Consider the following 6,502-nt stretch of genomic DNA (forward strand, 5'->3'; position numbering starts at 1 on the left):
TCTTTTTCTTTTTTTTACCTTTATTTAACTAGGCAAGTCCGTTAAGAACAAATTCTTATTTACAATGACGGCCTACACCGGCCAAACCCGGACGACGCTGGGCCAATTGTGCGCCGCCCTATGGGACTCCCAATCACGGCCGGTTGTGATAGCCTGGAATCTAAGGCACTGCATCTCAAGCACTGAGATGCAGTGCTTTAGACCGCTGAGCCACTCGGGAGCCTGTGGAATGTTGTCTCATTCCTCTTCAGTGGCTGTGCGAAGTTGCTGTATATTGACGGGAACTGGAACAAGCTGTGGTACACGTCGATCCAGCCCTCCCAAACATGCTCAATGGGTGACATGTCTGGTGAGTATGCAGGACAAGGAAGAACTGGGACATTTTCAGCCTCCAGGAATTGTGTACAGATCCTTGTGACATTGGGCCCTGCATTATCATGCTGAAACATGACGTGATGTCGGCAGGACAATGGGCCTCAGGATATTGTCATGGTATCTCTGTGCATTACATTTTCCATTGATAAAATGCAATTTTGTTCCTTCTCCGTAGCTTATGCCTGCCCATACCATAACCCTGACACTAACATGGGGTACTGTGTTCACGACATTGACATCAGCAAACCGCTCGCCCACACAACGCCATACACAGTGGTCAGCAGTTGTGAGGCTGGTTGGGCATACTGCCAAATTCTCTAAAACAAAGTTGGAGGCGGCTTATGGTAGAGAAATTACATTAAATTATCTGGCAACAGCTCTGGTGGACATTCCTGCAGTCAGCATGCCAATTGCATGCTCCCTCAAAACTTGAGACATCTGTGGCATTGTCAGTGGTAGAAAAAGCACCCAATTGTCATACTTGAGTAAAAGTAAAGATACCTTAATAGAAAATGACTCAAGTAAAACTGAAAGTCACCCAGTAAAATACTACTTGAGTAAAAGTCTATAAGTATGTGGTTTTAAATATACTTAAGTATCAAAAGTAAATGTAATTGCTCAAATATACTTCACTATCAAAAGTCAAAGTAAACGTATAAATAATTTCAAATTCCTTATATTAAGTAAACCAGACGACACCATTTTATTTTTTACATTGTATTTATGGATAGCCAGGGGCACACCAACACTCAGATTTTCTCTTGATAATTACGTGAATTTCACCATTTTTCTGTCCTAAGCATTCAAAATGTAACGAGTACTTTTAGGTGTCAGGGAAAATGTATGGAGTAAAAAGTACATCATTTTCTTTTGGAATGTAGTGAAGTAAAAGTTGTCAAAAGTAGAAATAGTAAAGTAAAGTACAGATACCCCAAAAACGACTTAAGTAAAAATACTTTAAAATACTACTTAAGTACTTTACACAACTGGGCATTGTGTTGTGTGACAAAACTTCACCATTATTATTTTTTTAACGGGGTATTTTACAGTGAGTGAAAAAAGTATTTGATCCCCTGCTGATTTTGTACGTTTGCCCACTGACAAAGAAATTATCAGTCTATAATTTTAATGGTAGGTTTATTTGAACAGTGAGGGACAGAATAACAACGAAAATCTTATATATCCCAGCTTTACATTGGGTGGAAGATAGGCTTACCCTGGCGTAACGTTTTGATAACAGTGTAAATCTCTCTAGGACAAGGTGACTTTGATCCATATATTCACCTGCATTTACCCCCCAAAAATGAAAAGCTAATTAGCTGCTAATGTGGCTATCCTAGTAACTTCAAGAGCCAGTGTCTTTGAAAAGACCCTACAACAAGGTACATAATGTTTCAAGTCTGATTAACAAGCCTACTTTCTCAAAGTTCTGTTCCTACCAACTGTATGGGATGAACAGGAAAATCTGTTAAGTGTGTACTATAAATGTGGTAACGGTTTGACATCTGTGATATTCTCTGAAGTTGCAGATGCAGAGGACTTGAGGCCATGTGCCACCTCAAGCCAGAGCGACAGTAAGTGTCTGGTTGTAGTTTTAGGGTAAACAATTAGTTTTAGGGTAAACAATTAGTTTTAGGGTAAACAATTGAATTGTATGAAGTATTATAGCTTTACAAACCTTTATTTAAAGTCTTATTACTACTTTGTGCATACTGTTAGAACTTTCCAAATAGTTGTGGTGCTGTGTATGGGTGAAACTTGTATTTACAACAGTAGTGAAATCACCCTATTCTTCTGGGGTAAAACACAAGTGTGATGCCATGTTTGTAAATATCTGTATGTATTTGCCATCAAACTAAAAGCATAATAAATAAATAAATAATTCTTAGCATTTATTTTTGTTGGGATTCATTAACCTTCCCACTGAGCTCCTGACTGACAGCCCTTCACGTTTGGTTCTGTGCCAGTTTCAAAAGCAAAGTATGTCTTCATGTTTTTCCTTCTGTTTTCTCAGTTAGTCCAAGTGGCAGCCAGGAAGAAGCTGGCCAAGACAGAGCATCAGAATCAGGTTTCTTTTGATCTCGAAATCGTAAATGTAGAAAGTTTAAATAACAGCATGATTTGTTCTTATATTTTAGACCAAGAGCTGCCATCCCTGCTTGATGAGCCTGTGGCTTCTGAGATGCCTGCTGGATACATTAAAGGTATATTATGCTAGCCTATATGTTACAACATGTTGCTTCTCTTGTATTGTCAACATCAATTCCAAATTGTTTGGCTGTCAGCAGATACGTGGTTATCAATACTACTAATATATATGAAGGGTGGATATTTTGATCGAGGTATTTCACATGGCCTTGATACATGTCCTGCCTGGTACTCATGGCTTGTATTGTCACATTACTTGCAGCAAAACTGTTGATTCTTTATTATTTTGCAGATCTTCAAGCAGTGGAGATGAGGATAATGGTGGAACTGGAGATGATCCGTACAGAGTTCAGGACTGCTCTGAATGAAGTTATGGAGGCCATAGAGGATAATGGTGAAACTGGAGATGATCCGTACAGAGTTCAGGACTGCTCTGAACCAAGTTATGGAGGCCATAGAGGATAATGGTGGAACTGGAGATGATCCGTACAGAGTTCAGGACTGCTCTGAACCAAGTTATGGAGGCCATAGAGGATCATGGTGGAACTGGAGATGATCCGTACAGAGTTCAGGACTGCTCTGAACCAAGTTATGGAGGCCATAGAGGCCCGGCAGCCAAAGGAGTCAGAGTCCTTGGGGCAACTTGAAATGCTGCAAAACCCTGCAGAAACAAATGAGGAACTAAAGGATATCTATGAAACACTTAAAGACTCCCACTATCGAAGGGAAATGGTAGGGGTGGCCATTTAAAATGTATCTGTTTGTATAAAATGGGAAATCTATATCAAGTATTTTGAAAGCAATTGACAAAAATAAGTTAGCTGTTTATCAAGAGCCCCTTGAATGCGTCCAGAGTTGAGAGAAAATTGCAACCTGCAATATTATTGAATCCAAATATCTTAATGTCAACGAAATGCAGTTGTCATATATGCCATATGCCTATTTAGTGTTTGGATTGATTTCCCAATTAACACTTAACTTATCTTAAGAAGAAACTATCAGCCCTCTGCCTGTTTACACAAGTTTTAGCCCATGATGTCACGCCCTGGCTCTGGGGACTCTTAAATGTTGAGCCAGGGTGTGGATTTTTCTATGTTTAGTTTTCTATGTTTTTTGTTCTAGATCGTTTAGATCTATGTTGGCCAGGGTGGTTCCCAATCAGAGGCAGCTGTAGCTCGTTGTCTCTGATTGGGGACCATACTTAGGCAGCCTGTTGGCACCAGTTAGTTTGTGGGATCTTGATCCGTAAAGGTTTGGTGTATGTAACCTCAGGACTTCACGTATCGTTCATTAGCGACTATTAAACTTATGTCCCAAGTCTTTTCAGGACGTAGAAATGTGGGGGATTTTAAACCGTTAAATATTAGTATTTTTAAGTCAACCTCTTCACGTTGCTAAACGTCAGAAAGTAAGTTGAGAGCACTATAAAATGCAGTTTCTGGTAACCATTGGGAACGTAACTTTCGTCAGTGGGTACCTATAGTACCAATAAGGCACGTAACAGTGTGATGGGGACAAGGACATTCCGGCTGGCCAAACCCTCCCCTAACCTGGACGACGCTGGGCCAATTGTGCATCACCTCATGGGTCTCCCGGTCGTGGCTGGCTGCGACACAGACAGGTATCGAACCAGCATCTGTAGCAATGCAGCTGCGATGCAGTGTCTTAGACCACTGCACCACTCGGGAGGACCCTTAAGACACGTCATTTAATCTACCCTGAACATATACACAGTATCCTGTCAGTAGGTGTCCATTGACGAAATATGCAAAATGCCAGAAAATAAGTTCTTTTTTTACATAAACTGTATCACAATAGATTCGTAAACAAAATCACAGCAATAAGCTCAAAATAATAAGTCAGTAAAAACATGAACACTGCACTCCAATCAAGAACTGTAAAACTGCTTAAAGCTAAAAGTGAATAACTATGTTATGTTTATTCAGGTGCTGCTGCTCCATCCTCATCCACAGTCTCTTCCTCGACCCGCTCCTGGAAGTCAAAATAACACAAACTGGTCATTATTTTCCTTAAACAAATGATCAAAATGCCGGTTTAACATCGACTCCCTACTACATTCCTTTTTTACTAGCACAATCATTTAGCTATATTGACCGACTGGATTAAAGTGAAGTAAAAAGGCCATTATCCTCTATGGCCTCCATAACTTGGTTCAGAGCAGTCCTGAACTCTGTACGGATCATCTCCAGTTCCACCATTATCCTCTATGGCCTCCATAACTTGGTTCAGCGCAGTCCTGAACTCTGTACGGATCATCTCCAGTTCCACCATTATCCTCTATGGCCTCCATAACTTGGTTCAGAGCAGTCCTGAACTCTGTACGGATCATCTCCAGTTCCACCATTATCCTCTATGGCCTCCATAACTTGGTTCAGAGCAGTCCTGAACTCTGTACGGATCATCTCCAGTTTCACCATTATCCTCTATGGCCTCCATAACTTGGTTCAGAGCAGTCCTGAACTCTGTACGGATCATCTCCAGTTCCACCATTATCCTCTATGGCCTCCATAACTTGGTTCAGAGCAGTCCTGAACTCTGTACGGATCATCTCCAGTTTCACCATTATCCTCTATGGCCTCCATAACTTGGTTCAGAGCAGTCCTGAACTCTGTACGGATCATCTCAAGTTCCACCATTATCCTCTATGGCCTCCATAACTTGGTTCAGAGCAGTCCTGAACTCTGTACGGATCATTACATTTACATTTACATTTTAGTCATTTAGCAGACGCTCTTATCCAGAGCGACTTACAGTTAGTGCATACATTATTATTTTATCGAACCCACAACCCTGGCGTTGCAAACGCCATGCTCTACCAATTGAGCTACATCCCCTGCCGGCCAAATCCCTCCCCTACCCTGGACGACGCTGGGCCAATTGTGCGCGCCGCCCCATGGATCATCTCCAGTTTCACCATTATCCTCTATGGCCTCCATAACTTGGTTCAGAGCAGTCCTGAACTCTGTACGGATCATCTCCAGTTCCACCATTATCCTCATCTCCACTGCTTGAAGATCTGCAAAATAATAAAAGACTCAACAGTTTTGCTGCAAGTAGCGTGACAATACAAGCCATGAGTACCAGGCAGGACATGGATCAAGGCCATGTGAAATACCGCGATCAAAATATCCACCCTTCATATATATTAGTAGTATTGATAACCATGTATTTGCTGACAGCCAAATAATTTGAAATTGATGTTGACAATACAAGAGAAGCAACATGTTGTAACATATAGGCACATATAACTTGTGTGTGAAACATTGTATTGTATTCTTATGATTGGTAGGGGGTTATTATGTCTGAGTGAATGGGCTGCTTCTACTTTAACATCATGCTGTGTGACTTGTCTTTCTGTCGCCCTATGCGTTTTACATAAAGTCTCCTACATGGAGTGTCTGCTTCTCTGTCTGCTTATCGGTCAAGCCGTCTGCTTCTCTGTCTGGCTCTGTCTGCTTCTCTGTCTGCTTATCGGTCAGGCCGTCTGCTTCTCTGTCTGGCTTATCTGTCAGGCCGTCTGCTTCTCTGTCAGCTTATCTATCAGGCCGTCTGCTTCTCTGTCAGTTTATCGGTCAGGCCGTCTGCTTCTCTGTCTGGCTTATCTGTCAGGCCGTCTGCTTCTCTGTCAGCTTATCGGTCAGGCCGTCTGCTTCTCTGTCGGCTTATCGGTCAGGCCGTCTGCTTCTCTGTCAGCTTAACGGTCAGGCCGTCTGCTTCTCTGTCCTTTATCGGTCAGGCCGTCTGCTTCTCTGTCGGCTTATCGGTCAGGCCGTCTGCTTCTCTGTCGGCTTATCGGTCAGGCCGTTTGCTTCTCTGTCGGTTTATCGGAACTACAGAGTTGGTTTAACGTTGGAACAGAGCTAATGTTAGCTAGCTAGCTAACAACCTTGTTTGTAAAGTGCAGTGCAGCACTATAATTAAAAAGAGGTCGTACCTTTTTGTAGTTAATAAATCCAAT

General features: G+C 41.9%; 1 long non-coding RNA gene across 1 annotated transcript; it reads left to right on the top strand.

The window, feature by feature from the left end:
• Positions 1–1,768: 1,768 nt before the first annotated feature.
• On the top strand, positions 1,769–2,844 carry LOC121566105. Its single transcript, XR_006659560.1, has 4 exons — positions 1,769–1,949; positions 2,390–2,443; positions 2,514–2,579; positions 2,816–2,844. It is a non-coding gene; the product is annotated as an uncharacterized LOC121566105 (long non-coding RNA).
• Positions 2,845–6,502: the final 3,658 nt, after the last annotated feature.

This window comes from Coregonus clupeaformis, unplaced genomic scaffold (assembly GCF_020615455.1).
Source record: "Coregonus clupeaformis isolate EN_2021a unplaced genomic scaffold, ASM2061545v1 scaf1362, whole genome shotgun sequence".
In the NCBI taxonomy this organism is placed as follows: Eukaryota; Metazoa; Chordata; class Actinopteri; order Salmoniformes; family Salmonidae; genus Coregonus; species Coregonus clupeaformis.